The sequence below is a fragment of the Harmonia axyridis genome, chromosome 2 (genome assembly GCF_914767665.1).
Source record: "Harmonia axyridis chromosome 2, icHarAxyr1.1, whole genome shotgun sequence".
In the NCBI taxonomy this organism is placed as follows: Eukaryota; Metazoa; Arthropoda; class Insecta; order Coleoptera; family Coccinellidae; genus Harmonia; species Harmonia axyridis.
The window spans coordinates 2909794-2928207 of NC_059502.1; positions in this window are offsets into that span (position 1 = coordinate 2909794).

Consider the following 18414-nt stretch of genomic DNA (forward strand, 5'->3'; position numbering starts at 1 on the left):
TATGATGTTCCGTTAATATTGGTAATTATTTTAAAGTCGTATATTTAGATGAACAAAAATCAGGATTTTTTTAAGAAATGAACTATTATACAGGGTGTTCCTGAATTGTAGGTACAAATGAAAATGACTGATTCCTTAGATGGTTTTAACAAAAAGACTCCTATATCCATGGACCCGCAAACGATTTGTTGTTGAAATACAGGGTGTTAAAGTTTGATTTTTTCCAATTTTTTTTCGCATAGCACCTTTTCATTACTAAATAATAATAAAATCCAAATTATTATAAAGATCCAATCATGGTATCATCTTCACAAAAAGTAGGACCACAAAAAACACTCTATCGATCTCAATTTTACTTTTTTTTCATGTTTTTCAATATATCTTAAAAAAATATGCAGACGATGAAGCAAGGTTTCTGCTCACTTGGAGCATATCAGAATTGTTTATTTCTCTGTCTCTGTACAATAAATATCTAGTATTGCATGTAAATACCTCCACTATAATATTAATCAAACATTCAACATTTATCTGAAACTCTGGAGAAATCTCCCCAGGCGAAATGCAGACCCTGTTCCATTATCAGCGGCTACCTACGCCTATGAAATCTTAGTGAAAGCTCAATTTGCTACCGTGTTCTGTTCTATACGCACACAAGTAGCGCGGTCTCTCATATAAAGGTATCCGATATCTTCGATGAGAATTATGTACCCATTATGTTTTTGCCAGCGTATATCGGATACAGCTAATTGTAATCAATTTCGTTGCAGAAATTTTATTTATAAGCAGCGGCATATTCACCTATCTCGCGTCATAAACTGGGAATTGTATTAGGTCCATTGAACGTCTAAAGCGGCCCTAGACGACAGGACTTATAGCAGAAATTGAGCTCGATTCAATCGGTAGAAATGGAAAATATTTTCTAGTAGATATGCAGCTCACCTGATAGATCTAGATAAATGTAGAATAAGGTTTTTTCCTACAACTGTGAGAACAGGCTTCCATTCCAATCGAAAGAACAGGATGCTTTACATAAAAGTCTTTTCATTTACTCAAATGTGGATCTAGAATACTCTATTTTTGATCTTTTTCCGATGGTTGGTTTGGATCTAGACTAGAGTGTCAGTTATCCATCTCAAGTAACTGATTTTGTTCACTAGCCCTCTAGAATCATTTTGGCCTTCAAGATTGCCATGACCTTTGTATTTTTAATTAATATGCCGCTGTTAATAGCAGAATGTAGCCTATACTATGAAACAGCCAAAGGGTTTTACAAAGCAACAAGAGAAAGTTCCTTCAGATCTTGGAGTAAAATTCTTTGACCCTCAATAAGAATGCAGATACTGATTATCAAAATTCTGTTGCATGTATTCTATGAAATAGAGCGCTATCAACTGTCTTAATATCTGTTATGCGAATTCGGAGAAGATCTGAAATGATAGATACAGAGAAGAAGAAGAATATATCTCGAATTTCTAAGCTTAGCTCACTAGTAGGTGAATTTCTGAATAGTGCATTTCACAACATCTTGATCGACGGATCAACTCATTGATTGCGCTTTGAAACCTACTCGAAAGCCAACAATGGACTCAGTATGAACACAAAAATAATTCAATCGTAACATCAACCATAAAAAAGTATCTTGAAACCGCCGCCTCAAATCTACCTTTTTAATCCATTAAACAACTCCTTGTATGAGCCGAAAAAAAAATGCTAAATTGCACATCAAGAGGCCGCCAAATAAAATGGCGTGACACCGCATTAGCCCGTGTCTTGATCGTTTCAAAACTGCACCTGTGTCTGGACCGTAATAGGTAAGAAAAAAAAAAGAGGGAAACCCAGGCCTGGGCCCGGGGTCAACAGAAGTTTGATTTAAGACACGCACATCCTCGCGGATTCTGCCCCCAGGACAACGTGAATCTCTCAAATCCAAACGCTAATGGGCGTTGCATGGGAATAATTAAGCATCGTTTGCAGTGGTGGCTGGTGCGGGGAGGGAATTGGTTCCAGTCCATGCTATCAATATATTGTAACAAGTTTTTTAACTCCAGCACTCTATTGATATATTATTTATAACTTTTCGAATCGGCCAATGCAATTATCAGAGTTCCTTCTTAAACCAATTTTCTCGAAGATTGGAAGATCATGATGTGAGAAAATGAAAAATCGATTGACGAGACTACCATAAGTGTCAATAATGTGAGTAGACGGAGTCTCCTTCAAGACGACCATAAGTGCCACTAGTGTGTAATTCTTTATGGATCTTCTTTAATGCGTAGAATCCAAAAATTCAAATGAAACAATGCATTCCTGCACTGTACATTGTTTTCTATTAATATAAATTTTTTTGTTAGTTCTAATATCAGACCACGTACGAGCATCAATATCATCATAGCTTCCTAGCACTGTATCAAATCTCTCTATATGTACTTAAAAAAGTGTGTCGAAATCGTTAGAATTGAGAAATCAGGTCAATTTAGAATAAAGGATTTACGGCTTTACTTGATATTCAAGCTACTTGACTTGATCTTGACTTGAAATCAACTCAAGTTCAAGTCAAGTAGCAATTTTTCAATGTTAAGTCAATTTTTCATTCATTTAGTACATGAGTTAATATTGAAAACTGACTGCTCTAGCACCCATCGTACCTCAGCTGCTCTTCCGACTAAAAAACCCACGAGCCGCCACTGGTCGTTTAGGGGTTAGCGTCGGTATTTAATCGATATGAGGCCATTAAGATGTAAAGCCGTTGTAAATTCGTTTATTCCTTGTGAAGTGGTAATGATTATTGTTCAATTGGCCCAAATGAGGTCTGCTGCTTGCATCGACTGTAAACGGGTAGGTTTATAGCCTTCAAAGAAAGGCTGGAGACTGTGTTCCTGCCACCCGTAGCTGATTGGCTCCTTTATTAATATTTTATGGCCCTGTCGCCGGTCGTAAATTTTGGCCGAGGCCCATTTTTAAATGAATTGGTTCTCCAGGTCTCCATTCTATCATGTCATAAAAATAAATAATTCAGGCATGGATCAATTTTGATACAATTTTGCGGACTTGTTTTAGGGGACAGTGCCCTATTATTCAGAAAAAAAGGCTAATATATACAGGGTGTTTCACCATTGACACGACGCTCTATTACTGTTAAGCGCTGAAATTTTCGAATTTTTTCAACACACTATCACCAGATTCCATAAGAGCTATAATCTCATATTTTCTCGAATAAATTCATTCATTTCGAAGTCATTAGGTATTTCGGAAAACTTTTCAATTTATGAAAAATCAGAATATCTCAAAACGGATGTTTCAATCATATAAAATTTCAAACAAACTTGGGTTCATTTATTGCATGCAATCTGAAAATTCGATAAAAAATAGAGTGTTTATAGGAAAAAACTAATGTTAGGTCATTAACACCTTATTGGTTCACCCTGTGTATTTCCACACACTTTGGAAGCTCTAATGGAGCCTCGTGGAAAAAAATCGAAAATTTATTCTTAACCGTGATCGAGCAATGCTGGAACACCCTGTATAGTCCTGCCATGAATTTTGCTATTAACATTTTTCTTGTACATATATAATTCACTGTGAAAATCACTATAAACAGTTGTGTGACATAGGAAATCCCTCTAACTGAGCTTTTCAAATTGTAATTTCTGCGTATTTTTTCAACACAAAGTTCATCTCCGAATCCAAAACCATCCGCGTGGGACACTAAGAAAGCTTGTTGATAAATCGCTTGAACATAAGAAAAAATAATACTTCTTCATCTCGCGATAAATCATATTAGGACCACCGGGATCGAAAAAGGTACACAAAATCACTAATAACGTCCTGATGTGAACACTATGGATTATTTTTTATCTGATATAATGATGAATTAAAACGAGATTATGTAGATTTATTGTGGTGTCCAAGAATGTTTTTATTAAATAACATAATCCGCGCTTAAATCGACAATAAATATTGTTTCTACTCCTCAAGCCGTCTATGATCCGATGAGATTCAGTTATTCGCTGAGTTCAAACAAATAAATTATTTTTCGGTCAAAGGTCTTCATGTAGGAATATACATGGTATTACAAAACTGTTCCTATTCGTTCGTGAGAACATTTTGGAGAGCTTTCAAATAGATATTTATGTGTATTATGCCTGAATTGCATTACATTAGCAATAGAAATGAAAAAATATTAATCTACACTGTGGGCGAATGAAATCAAGACTATATAAAACGACCATAAGTGTCAATTATGTGAACAGACGAAATTTTATAGAAGACAATCATAAGTATCAACAATTTGATCTTACGAAATTTCGTTCAAGACGACCATAGGTGTCAATTATGTGAACAGACGAAATTTTATAGAAGACAATCATAAGTATCAACAATTTGATCTTACGAAATTTCGTTCAAGACGACCATAAGTGTCAATTATGTGAACAGACGAAATTTTATAGAAGACAATCATAAGTATCAACAATTTGATCTTACGAAATTTCGTTCAAGACGACCATAGGTGTCAATTATGTGAACAGACGAAATTTTATAGAAGACAATCATAAGTATCAACAATTTGATCTTACGAAATTTCGTTCAAGACGACCATAGGTGTCAATTATGTGAACAGACGAAATTTTATAGAGGACAATCATAAGTATCAACAATTTGATCTTACGAAATTTCGTTCAAGACGACCATAAGTGTCAATTATGTGAACAGACGAAATTTTATAGAAGACAATCATAAGTATCAACAATTTGATCTTACGAAATTTCGTTCAAGACGACCATAGGTGTCAATTATGTGAACAGACGAAATTTATAGAAGACGATCATAAGTGTGAACAATGTGATCCTACGAAATATCGTTCAAGACGACCATAGGTGTCAATTATGTGAACAGACGAAATTTTATAGAAGACGATCATAAGTGTGAACAATGTGATCTTACGAAATCTCGTACAAGACGACCATAAGTGTCACTTATGTGAGTAAAAGACGAAAATCCGAATTTCATTGGATCCTACAGCGTAATATTCGCCGTCTGAGTTTCGTACGCCCCCGCGCGTACGTAAATACGACGAAATGAGGGGAATCCAAGCTTAGACGGGGGCGGCAAATGCGGCGTGCTGCAGCGAACGCAAATTCGCCGGAACGGTCAGGCAGATCAGACGATTACCGGCGTTTTGGAACTCTGAGCCGGGTTTGATACGACTCGTTGGCAGGCCGGAATGCGAGATTTGATTTATGGCGAGATCTGCGATCGTTTCCGCCGAATCTGGAGATTTGGCGAAGGCTGTGATGGATCGACAAAAAAAAATACCATTCCATTCTAAAAAAAATAATAAATAAGGACTTCAAGAACTTTTTAAAATGGACTAATAGTGAAAAGCTCATATAAATCGATGGTCTCTAGAGTAAAATATAGCTTACATATTTTTAAACTGACCTTTGTTAAACATAAGAAATAACTGAAATGTAAAATTAGTCAGTATTTTTGGAAGACTATAACTTTGAAAGTGGGGTGAATTCCAAAAAAAATATAGAAACGACCAACTTCAATTGTAATGAAAAAAACCACCTCCTCAATATACACCGAACACTCTGTATATTAGTCGTTGATAAATAAATTTTATTTTTCCAATTGACGAAACATACACTGCGTCCTTAAAGTATGGAAAAAATTCCTTTTTAGCTAAACAGACCATTTTAATTTTAATTTTAAGGAATAATCCTGAAACACGTCGATTTTTTATTTTAATTTATCGTATTTTGAAATAATGATCTAATATACAGAGTGAATTACTTTCGATTAATGACGTCACCGTCATTTTTTTTAAATGGAACGCCCCCATTCTGTCTCACTTTTCCGATTACTCTACCTGAGCTGATTCCAAAATTGTATCACATGTTGATTCCAATTGGTAAAGGGTGGACAAAAATACAATAGTTTTGTGTGTGCTCATAAAGTAACGCGTAACATTCTTTATTAGTTAAATTAACAATATTATCAGAAATACTTATTGTCTAGCGGCAATTGGTTTCAATGTTACACCCTGTAGTTTGTTACATTTTTTAATTTATAAGAAGTAATTTCCTTCATATTCTGTCTGCTAGACCAGAACTACCAAACATGTTTGGAAACAGCACATTTTTATCAATCTAAAAATGTAACAACCTACACAGTGTTACATTCAATTGTCAATTGCCGCTAGACAATAAGTAATTTTGATAATATTGTTTAATTAACGGATAAAGTTACGCGTTACTTTATAAGCACACATAAAACTATTGTATTTTTGTCCACCCTATACCAATTGGAATCAACATGTGATACATTTTTGGAATCAGGTCAGCTAGAGTAATCGGAAAATTGAGACAAAATGGGGTTGTTCCATTTGAAAAAAAATACTCGAAAGTAATTCACCCTGTATATAAGATCATTATTTTAAAATACGATAAATTAAATTAAAAAATCTACATGTTTCAGGATTATTTCTTAAAATGGTCTGTTTAGCTAAAAATGAATTTGTTCCGTACTTTACGTACACAGCGTATATGTTTCCATTAAAAAACACCATTCTACAGTATTCCTTTCACTGGCGTGTTCTCAGCTAATATCCACCGACCAATTCGAAAACCTCCTGCCCCAATCTTGGACGTATAAATCGTTCTTGTGGTTTCTCGACTGGAATCCATTAAAATAATAATTACCAAACTCGCCCACGACTCGCTAATCTTAATGGGTGCATTCTGAGCGAGCAATTTGCAACCGTCTGAAGAATGCTGGCAGAACGGAGAGCTAACTGAAATTAGTCTATATCGGAACGTACCTTAGTGCATAGAACACGGATAAGAGGTTTGTTTTTGCTGCTGCTTCTGGGAGTAAGCTATAATTTTGCTAGATTAGGCACTTGGAAAGGCCAACTGTCAGTTCCGGGAACAACTGTGTTTAGAATGATTTGCGTTTTGAATTTAGTCTTCTCGATTATTTCTATATGACGTTCGTTTGAAATAGGGTTTTCCAGTTTTCAAATTAAAAAAAAAAACATTAACATAGTCGTACAACTTTGCTTCCGCCGTTTTTTCCCGAAATTCGAGGCTTTATTGTGAAAAACTGGTTGTACATTTAAGATTCAAAGTATTGTCCGTCGCTGGCCACTACTTTCTCCCATCTTTCAGGCAGCGTACGAAACCCGCGTTGAAAAAACTGGTCATCTTTTGAAGCGATCCACAAATCGATCCAATTTTTTACTTCTTCATAAGATCGGAAGTGATGGTCAACCAGGCCATGTGCCATTGATCGAAACAAGTGATAGTCCGAGAGAGCAACGTCTGAAGAATACGGCGGGTGGGGTAGTACTTCCCATTTCAACGAATCCAAGTATGTCTTGATCACTTTCGCAACATGGGGTCGAGCATTGTCATGCTGTAAAATCACTTCGTCATGTCTCTCGTTGTATTGCAGCCGTTTGTCTTTCATTTCTCGACTCAAACGCAGAAAGGAATTGATAAGAAAATTAAATTCTTACGCAAATTCTTACTCTTTTAATCGAATTTAGTCCATTTGGCTGACATGTAACTTAGTAATGATGAAATGTAACACGATTAAAACCTCTACAACTGTTTTTGGTGAACTCATAGTTCAAATATTGAATCGAAAACGTGTTGTCAAAACTTCAACATACGCATTTCTTTCAATTCCATCTGCTTGAATGTAAGCTTTTAATATTGTAATATGTAGTGAATATCCATATAAAGGATTAGAAAATTACCGTTTCGTCTATCTAATCAATAATCGGAAATATCCATTCTTTACAATCTTCATTCATCTTTCTATTCATGCTCGAGAGAATAATGAAGCATCTTCGGCGTGGAAAGCGGTGTAGGTGTTCAAGAGATAAATGTATGTAACAGTCAATAAAATAAATTCAATATAAAACATGATAACTGCTAGTTTATCAACGTCATCGGAAGGTATACTTCGAAGTAACTATTAAGTCAGGTTACAATGCAACGAAGAATGTGTTGAGATGGTGTTAGATAAATGAACTTTCATCTTTGTGTTGATGAATTTAATCTATTGAAATATAGAATGAATTTCATTCAATTATTGCGAATAAATAAAGTTGAGGATAGTTTGAAAACGAAAAATCTACGTCTGTTTTCTCTTTAGTTTTTTTTTATATTGATGTGGACGACGTTTATTTTCAATAAGACGACGCTACATGCCACACAAGCAACGTAACAATGGCAATTTTGCAAGAAAGGTTTCCTGGTCGTGCTATTTCTCGAAGAGGCCACCGAGATCTTGTGATATATGAATTTGTAAGAAAAATGCAAACGAAAGCCCATTGGAATTGAATTTGTGATGAATGTATGCTCATTGATTTTCGAAATCCCCCTGAAATTCTAATATAGGGTGTTTTTTTGGAGGTATATAACTTTAAGTTGGTATTACTGTTCGAGATGGCGACCGATTTGACAGCTGTCAATGATTTATTTTCAGTTTGGTTTGGCAATTCATCATGAATAGACTCACGCCTGAACAACGCTTGCGAATAGTGCAATTTTATTTCGAAAATAATGGTTCTGTGCGTAATACGTATCGCGCACTACGTCCATTTTATTTTGTTTAGCGATGAAGCGCACTTTTGGTTGGATGGCTACGTCAACAAACAAAACTGCCGCATTTGGAGTGAAGCTAATCCTCAAGTGTATGTCAAAACACCATTACATCCAGCAAAACTGACTGTTTGGTGCGCCTTATGGGCTGGTGGAATCATTGGTCCGTACTTCTTCAAAAACGATGATGGCCAGAACGTTACAGTCAATGGTGATCGGTATAGAGCCATGATTACTAACTTTTTCATTCCTGAATTGAACAACCATGATGTCCAGGAGCTGTGGTTCCAACAAGACGGCGCAACATGTCACACAGCTCGTGCCACAATCGATTTATTGAAAGACACGTATGGTGACCGCCTAATTTCACGTTTTGGACCTGTGAATTGGCCTCCAAGATCTTGTGATTTAACACCGCTAGACTATTTTCTGTGGGGCTATGTAAAGTTATTGGTCAATGCGGATAAGCCATAAACCCTTGACCATTTGGAAGACAACATTCGCCGTGTTATTGCCGATATACGGCCACAAGTGTTGGAGAAAGTCATCGAAAATTGGACGTCCAGATTGGACTACATCCGAGCCAGCCGTGGCGGTCATATGCCAGAAATCATATTTAAAATATAATGCCACAAGATTATCTTGCGGATAAATAAAATTCATGTTAATCGAATAATCCATCGTTGTTTTATTGCAATTTAATGTTCTATAGCTCTAAAAAACACCCTTTACTAAACAATTTCGAATAAGTTGGCATTTAGCTGATTGGTCATGGATCCAGTGGTTCCTTTGATTCATTAATTGAAATGAAATCAATGATAGCGTTGGAATGCATTCATTTCCCGAACAGGAAACGTAAAAAATTAAAAAATACGCATTAGAATCTAAATCCATTTTCATCGAATGCATTCGATAGATCTAGCTCCACTATGAATAATTCAGTAGATACAGAAAACTCGGAAAGATCACTTCAAAACTCATGTTATCAGTTGAAGCACCTATTCATTACTTTCTTCATCGTGATCTATATTTTGGTCTCCAGTTAATTTTTATCATTCGACGTCGACCTCACGTATACAATCCATTAAGCCATTAGAATATTTCCTCATTCGTCAATTAAAAATCCATTTGAACCCATCGATAAGAAATGTAAAAGTCGACCGGGAGCAGTTTGAACATGACCAATACTCTCCTTAACTGACTGATGAAAGTAATTCCGATAAGTAATCAACTCCAACACCCACTCCGACCAAGAGCCCTATTATATAACTAGTTAGTTAATAGGGTTATTTGGAATGATTACCCAACGGTGGTTGTCGAATTAACATTTCTAATTAAATAAATCGGCTTATTTACAGGCAATTAATTTTAATTACACTCGATTCCTTATTTAATTAGAGAGGGGCATCAATCAAGTCCCAACACCTTTGTATTCTGACAATAATTGAATAACGGTAGCTTCTATGCGCTGGACCAAAGAAGAAGAGATAGCATTGTGTCATCGAATCGCACCGAAAACGGCCTGCTTTGATATATCAGTTCTCTTTGAAGCCGCGCAGCATTTTACATATGCACTCGATAAATCTTTATAATTCTGATTTAGAGTTCAGATTGTTTTATTGAGGAGGTGGCCAAGAATTCGTTATGATATGCTATTTCTATTATTAAGTTGATTATCTGTTATACCGTGTGGGCAGAGAGTGAATAATAGGACACCCCTGGTATAAATGATGGTGGCTATCTTGGGGGATCGGTAGTTTCAGTTGGCAGCAATGATAAGTACGTGGAGGATATATCGCTCAGTGGAAGAAAATACGATCTGACAAGTTTAAAAACTATGTTCTGTTGTGCAGTTTGCATCAAGGATGATTCATGGACTGTTTTGTGCAGCAAAGTTTGAATTCAAAACTTGTCTAATTGATTTAGAGATGTGGATTTAATTTTGTAATTGAGATTATTTATGCAGGTTTTTCATATGAAAAATTCAAAGCTATACGAATGCCTTAATTTGAGATAGCATGTGAATAAAATGAGAAAAACCTGATGTGAATTCAGTAGATTTGAAGCATTGATTTAAATTTTTATTCATGTAATTTTTTAAAAAGTATTTTGACTTATTAGGAGTAAAACTTTCGGGAGGTTTTAATTTTCTGTTCAAATATGAAGAAACCTCTGGCTGAGGCTCATGGAATGCTCTCAAATACCTATGGTGAGGCCACTATAGTTGTTTCAGTGCCTCAAGTACGCTGATTTTGACGTCGAAGACCAGCATGGCGGTGGATGAGAGAAGGTTTACGAAGATACAGAATTGGAGGCATTACTTGATCAAGACTCGTGTAAAACGCAACAAGAATTGGCAGGATCATTGGGAGTGACGGAACAAGCCATTTCAAAACGCCTGAAAGTCATGGAAATAATTCAGAAACAAGGAAATTGGGTGCCGTACGAGTTGAAGCCGAGAGATGTTGAACGGTGTTGGTTTGCTTGTGAACCGCTGTTTATGAAGTAAAGACGGAAGAGATTTCTGCATCGCCTTGCGACTGGAGACGAAAAATGGGTTCATTACGATAATCCCAAGCGCAGAAAATTATAGGGAGATCTCGGCCATGCTTCCACGTCGACGGCCAAAACGAAAATTCACTGTTCCAAGGTCATGATCAGTATATTTGCTGTGTCCATCTCGGCGTACTTTATTATGAGTTGTTAAAACTGACTGAAACAAACACAGGCGATCGTTATTGAGCGCCATCAATGCGTTTTAGATGAGCATTGAAACAGACAAACAGCCACAATACAACGAGAGACATTATAAAGCAGTCATATGCCATCCGCCGTATTCTCCAGACGTTGCGCCCTCGAAATATTACTTGTTTCGATCAATGGCACATGGCCTGGCTGACCTGCACTTCCGGTCTTATTATGAAGTATAAAATTGGATCGATTCGTAGATCGCTTCAATAGGTCACCAGTTTTTTTAACACGTGATTCGAACGTTGCCCAAAAGATGGGAGAAAGTAGTGGTCAGCGATGAACAATACTTTGAATCATAAATGTATAACCAGTTTTTTACAATAAAGCCTCGAATTTCGAAAAAAAAACGGCGGAAGCAAAGTTGAAGGCCTATGTATATTACAAACGACTTCGCTATAAACTTCCTTGACCATGACATGCCACGAAAACATAGAATGACATGCTTAGAAGATTCGATTTTTCCCTTGCTCTATAACATAATGTATTTTCTATCAAAAGTTCATATTTTGAAACAATTGTTCGAAGGTAAATATCTATTTGCATCTCCTAGTGGATGAATGAATGAATAAAACCGATCAGCCTCTGTGCAAAATTCGAGGCATTTTTCAGTCGGCATTTAAGACCATCTTAACGACGTGTCGACGGCTATGTGAATGTGACTCCTTGTTTCCATTCAAATTAATAGCTGAGACGTTTCGGACAACAAACGACGTGTGAGGATATATTAAAAGCTTGTGAGCGTTTTTTCGCGATAAATTAGATTTTGAAAGTTTTATGCGCTACCCACAGCAAACAACAAGGTGAAGTACTTACTTTTCGTTTAGGAATTGAAACGATGAATGCATTTCTAATTCTGTGTTCGGTACAGTTGCTCACGATGAAAGACAACAATGGACACCAAAAAACTTTTTGAATTTTCCATGGTTTGGGTTACGCGATCAACATGAAATTTTGTAGGAAGCTTGAAACTGTTATTTAACTAACAATGTGTAGTTTTCAAAACATCAGGAAAACTAAATTTCAAACAGCCATATTTACGGAACGCCTAGTCGGATTTTGCTTTTTTAAAAATTTCCTTACGGAATTTCACGACCCAAACCTATAACGCCAATCGAAAAGTTCCTGGTCTGATGCACAGATGGCGGTGCTAGTATTTAATCCATATGATTTTTAGTAAGTACCAACCTTCAAACGATACGTGTCAAAATTTGACAGCAGTCCGACCATTAGTTAGTGAGATATTGCGTTGTGAGTGTAGCTACTTTTGTTATTTGAAAAAAGATGAAAAAAAATAATTTCGTGTGCTGATAAAATATTGCTTTTTGAAGGGAAAAACCTTTTTAAAGCAAAATCTTGGCTTGATGAAGAGTTTTCGGGGTCTGCATCAAGAAAATCAACTATCAGTGATTGGTATGCTAAATTTAAACGTAATGAAATGAGCAGCGAAGACGGTGGAGGCAGTGGACGTCCAAAAGAGGCTGTCACCGACGAAAAAAATCAAAAAAGTTCACAAAATAATTTCGAATGACCGTTAGGTGATGTTGATCGAGATAGCAGACATTGTGAAAATATCATCTGAACGTGTTCATCATATCATTCACGAATATTTGTACACGAGAAGGCTGTGTGTGAAATGGGTGCCGCGCGAGCTCACAATCGATCAAAAACAAAAACGTGTTAATGATTCTGAGCAGTGTTTGAAATGCGATACACCTGAATTTTTGCGTCGATATGTGACAATGGATCAAACATGGTTCCATCATTTCACTCCGGAGTCCAATCGATAGTCAGCTGAGTGGACTGCATACGATGAGCCGAATCCAAAGCGAGGAAAAACACAACAGTCAGCTGGCAAGGTTATGGCATCAGTATTCTGGGATGCGCAAGGTATAATATTCATTGATTACCTCCAAAAGGGTCAGGCCATCAACAGCGATCATTATTGCGTTATTGGATCGTTCAAGGAATGAAACCGTTAAAAAACGGTCCCATTTGAAGAAAAAAGGTGCTGTTTCTTCAAGACAATGCGCCGTGTCACAAATCAATGGAAACAATGGCAAAATTGCATGAATTGGGCTTCGAATTGTTTCCGAATCCACTGTATTCGCCAGTTCTGGCCCCCAGCAACTTTTTCCTGTTCTCAGACCTCAAAAGAATGCTCGCTGGAAAGAAATTCAGCGCCAATGAAGGAATAATCGCTGAAACTGAGGCCTACTTTGAAGCGAAAGACAAATCGTACTCCAAAAAAATGGTATCGAAATGTTGGAAGATCGCTATAATCGCTGTATCGCCCTCGAAAGCTGTTGATGTTGAATAATAAAATCGAATTTTGCAAAAAAAAAATGTGTTTCACTATGGTAGACCGGGGACTTTTCAATTGGCCAAATTTTTAGGTTCTTTCAATTGATAGTTATGGTGTTCATAGTCGTACAGACGAAAATAATTGTCACAGATTCGTCATCGATTAGTAACTAAAACCATTTCTGACTCGCCATTCGAAAAATTTTCATCGTGACGAAATAATATAACATAGCTGGCTAGGGGTAGAAGCGATATAAAATCCAGTGAATAATGAGAAAAATTATATCAAGGAAGGGCAGAAAGAACCTAACTTTTATAGAAGAGACCAATAAATTGATGGATCCTGTATTTATGAGGAGCTGGTAAAGAAGAGATTTTCTTAGCTGTTAAATATTATACCAATAAACTATATTCAAGGCCTATGAATGCATAGAACCAATTGACCTCCCACATTCTACACCCAAATTTCGGCCTAACGAATTCAGCTCTGTAAAACAATATAACCACGATCGAAAGTTCTGATGACCCATTTCTCCAATAAACCCTCAAATCGATTGTATTCATCAGTTATTGTTATTGGATATTGTGAAAGCATATTCACCACATGGCTAATTTCAATTACCAATAATTATATGGTTCAATGTTTGCGACCTCACTATACGTACACGTTGTTGTGCTTAAATTAGCATGCTGATGAATGCTAGTGGGACAGCGTATTGGACCAACAATATCGGAATTTACATAAACTTAATTGGAAATCAAAACAATCGAAACGAGTACATCGATTCCATTGCTATCCTTGATATTGTTACGATTTTTGAAAGTTCAGCTGGAACTCGTTACCCTGTAATGAAATTTGTTGCCGTGTGGTATACAGGGTGTCCCAAAGTACCAAACTGATAAGATCGATAGTAAAGGGTGTTTTTTTTTAGAGCTATATAACTTCAAATTGCAATAAAACAACGATGGATTATTCGATTGATATGAATTTTATTTATCCGCAAGATAATCTTGTGGCATTACATTTTAAATATGATTTCTGGCATATGACCGCCACGGCTGGCTCGGATGTAGTCCAATCTGGACGTCCAATTTTCGATGACTTTTTCCAACATTTGTGGCCGTATATCGGCAATAACACGGCGAATGTTGTCTTTCAAATGGTCAAGGGTTTGTGGCTTATCCGCATAGACCAATGACTCTACATAGCCTCACAGATAGTAGTCTAGCGGTGTTAAAACACAAGATCTTGGAGGCCAATTCACAGGTTCAAAACGTGAAATTAGGCGGTCACCGAACGTGTCTTTTAATAAATCGATTGTGGCACGAGCTGTGTGACATGTTGCGCCATCTTGTTTATTTTTCCAACTTAAACACCCTGTATCTCGGTAGGTTCGTTTTACAAAGGGATATGTTTATTTTAATTTGAACAATTTACTTTCTCAATTCCTTACTCTGATACACATTGTACATAGGATGTTTTAAAATTCAGTATTATCATTTAATTTTTGGCAGGTCGAACTTTTGTCCATAAGCATGTGTCCTAAAACGCATTGCTATCGATCTACAGAGCGTTAAAATCAACAGTTTGTAGATCAGGTATGAAGCGTTTGTAGATTTCTACCTGAAAAATAATACTCAATTTTGAAAAACCTAGAATATCTAAAAGTTGATTTTCGGTTGAAACAATCCAAGATGTTATCCTTAAAGTCAAAATATGTAAATAACCATTTCTTGATACATCTACCTCTATGACTACTTCGCAAAATACTTTAACGTGAAATTGGAACACCCTGTATCGCAAATCAATTCCAAGACCACTCATCGAACACCCGAAGATCAAACGAAATCAATTTTTTTCGATACCTTTTGTGGGTCACACATAACTCGACTAAGGATAGGTTTTTTTTTATGCCCGGGGAGCACAATGACAGGAGCGGCACGTTGTGGTATGTAGAGGGCGCGCGTAGCAGCTGCCTTGTACCACCAACGCCACCTCCGATTGCTCTGCGGTCGAACACATGACTCCAATTTGTCTGGGTTTGTCGAATTGGTGCCCACCTAATAGATTTTAATTATATTTTGTGCTGAATTCAGATTCGTTAAATTTGATGCGTTTGCATATCTTGAAGGTCAGATTGAATGGAGAAACCTTGGGAGGATTCGAAACCAATTCTACGAAATATATTAGGAAATATAGTCTTTTTGCTTCAGGTATGGTTACATTAGATGTACCAATCAAAATTTTCTTGTTACTAACGGGTGTTTTTTTTCGAGGTATATAACTTTATGTTGGCATTACTGTTCAAGATAGCGACCGAATCAACAGCTGATTTATTTTCAGTTTCATTTGGCAATTTTTCATGAATAGACTTAAGCCTAACCAACGCTTGCAAATAGTGCAATTTTATTTCGAAAATAATGGTTCTGTGCGGAATACGTATCGCGCACTACGTCCATTTTATTTTGTTTAGCGATGAAGCGCACTTCAGGTTGAATGGCTACGTCAACAAACAAAACTGCCGCATTTGGAGTGAAGCTAATCTTCAAGTGTATGTCAAAACACCGTTACATCCAGAAAAACCGACTGTTTGGTGCGCTTTATTGGCTGGTGGAATCATTGGTCCGTACTTCTTCAAAAACGATGATGGCCAGAAAGTTACATTCAATGGTGATCGGTAAAGAGCCATGATTACTAACTTTTTCATTTCTGATTTGAACAACCATGATGTCCAGGAGCTGTGGTTCCAACAAAACAGCGCAAGATGTCACACAGCTCGTGTCACAATCGATTTATTGAAAGACACGTTTGGTGACCGCCTAATTTCATGTTTTGGACCTGTGAATTGGCCTCCAAGATCTTGTGATTTAACACCGCTAGACTACTTTCTGTGGGGTTATGTGAAGTCATTGGTCTATGCGGATAAGCCAAAAACCCTTGACTATTTGGAAGACAACATTCGCCGTGTTATTGCCGATATACGGCCACAAATGTTGGAAAAAGTCATCGAAAATTGGACGTCCAGATTGGACTACATCCGAGCCAGCCGTGGCGGTCATATGCCAGAAATCATATTTAAAATGTAATGCCACAAGATTATCTTGCGGATAAATAAAATTCATGTCAATCGAATAATCCATCGTTGTTTTATTGCAATTTAAAGTTCTATAGCTCTAAAAAAAACACCCATCACTTGAATCATAAACTAATCTGGGGATATTTGGTCTATTTCTACTACAATCTTCTTGTCCAAAGAATTTTTTGCGTTTGCTAGCGATGGTGAGACATTCCGTCACCAGATGATCCGGAGTTTCTGCCACACTCCACATAATCTGATGCTTATGAGAGTCCTGAATAACTAGGCCTAAAATAGTCAGAAAATGAAAAAAGGGGTTTAACCATCGGTTATTTTCCTAGTAAATCAGACGAACTGTGCAACTTGGCAACGTTTGCAGGATGGCCGCGATCATTCCTGCGATATCGTTAATCAATTCGATTTGTGTTGGAACAAACGATAGGTGGCTGTTCATAATGCATGAATTACCATTTCAATTTGCATGATATACCTTTCAGCAAAATGTCAGTTGTAAATTTTCGGTCGGAGTTATCGGAATTTTTGCGGAAAATAATGTAAATTTCGAACGGTGAAATCGACTCGTGAATCATAACAGTGATAATCAGATCAGATACTGTTAATAGTTGAAATGGTCTCCAGCATAAATCGAACGAAATTTTTTTTTGGAACGACATGAACACAGAACAACCAGGGAGCGCTCAAAGACTTCACATGCGAAGTCAATTCTTTCCTCGATTTCTGAGCATTCGTTATCAGAACAGATTACAATATTTTTATGAAGTTGATTTTTTTTAGGTATCCGAAATTTCAATGGTTTTCCAATCATATAATATTTTCAGTCAAGTAAACAGTCAACAAGTAAGATCTCTTGTTGACGTCATTAGGAAATATGCCACATTGAGAACTACTTCATAATTCAAGCATATCGAAACTTTTGAATACTGCTGGGCAGTAATAAGAAACAACCTTTTTCTGTTCATTAACGAACAGGGAGTTACTCAAATGATTTTCAGCTTATTATTCAATCATAGATTATATGAATATCGATGTTCACTAATTTCGAAAAGTTAAACAATCGAGACTTATCAATCAATCAATTGACTTGAAAAATTGAAATGCGAGATATTCATTCCTTATAATGCCACAGAACCATTTTTTTAGGAAAATCTATTTATCTTTCTGTCAAAGAAGCTGTGATTCTGACTTTTGATCTAACTCATATTTTCCAATGCTGTTGACAAAGAGTATAGAAAATCATCGATAAAAAATTCATGAAAAGATAATTTTAATTTTCTAGAGAAACAATTTTTGCTTGATTTTGAATAAACCTTCTTGTCGTTATTTTATCTATTCTGAACTTAAATGAAATACTTCATATATGGTCTAGCTAACCGCAACAATGAAAATTGTGATGCTTCAATTCAACATGGAATCAACTCCCTACAGTATCCTTCAATAAAGAAGCCTTTCACTTACCTCAATACAGCCTTCATTAATACTTTATTATTCATTATTACATTGTAGTGGGTGTTGAAATATTTTCAATTTATTTATCGTGGGTTTGAAAATGAAATTCACAGAATTTGAATAAGAATTGATTGTCAAGTTTGGTTTGGAATATTATCTTATGGAAAAGTGGTATTTTTAAGATGCAGTGAAAAACAATTCAA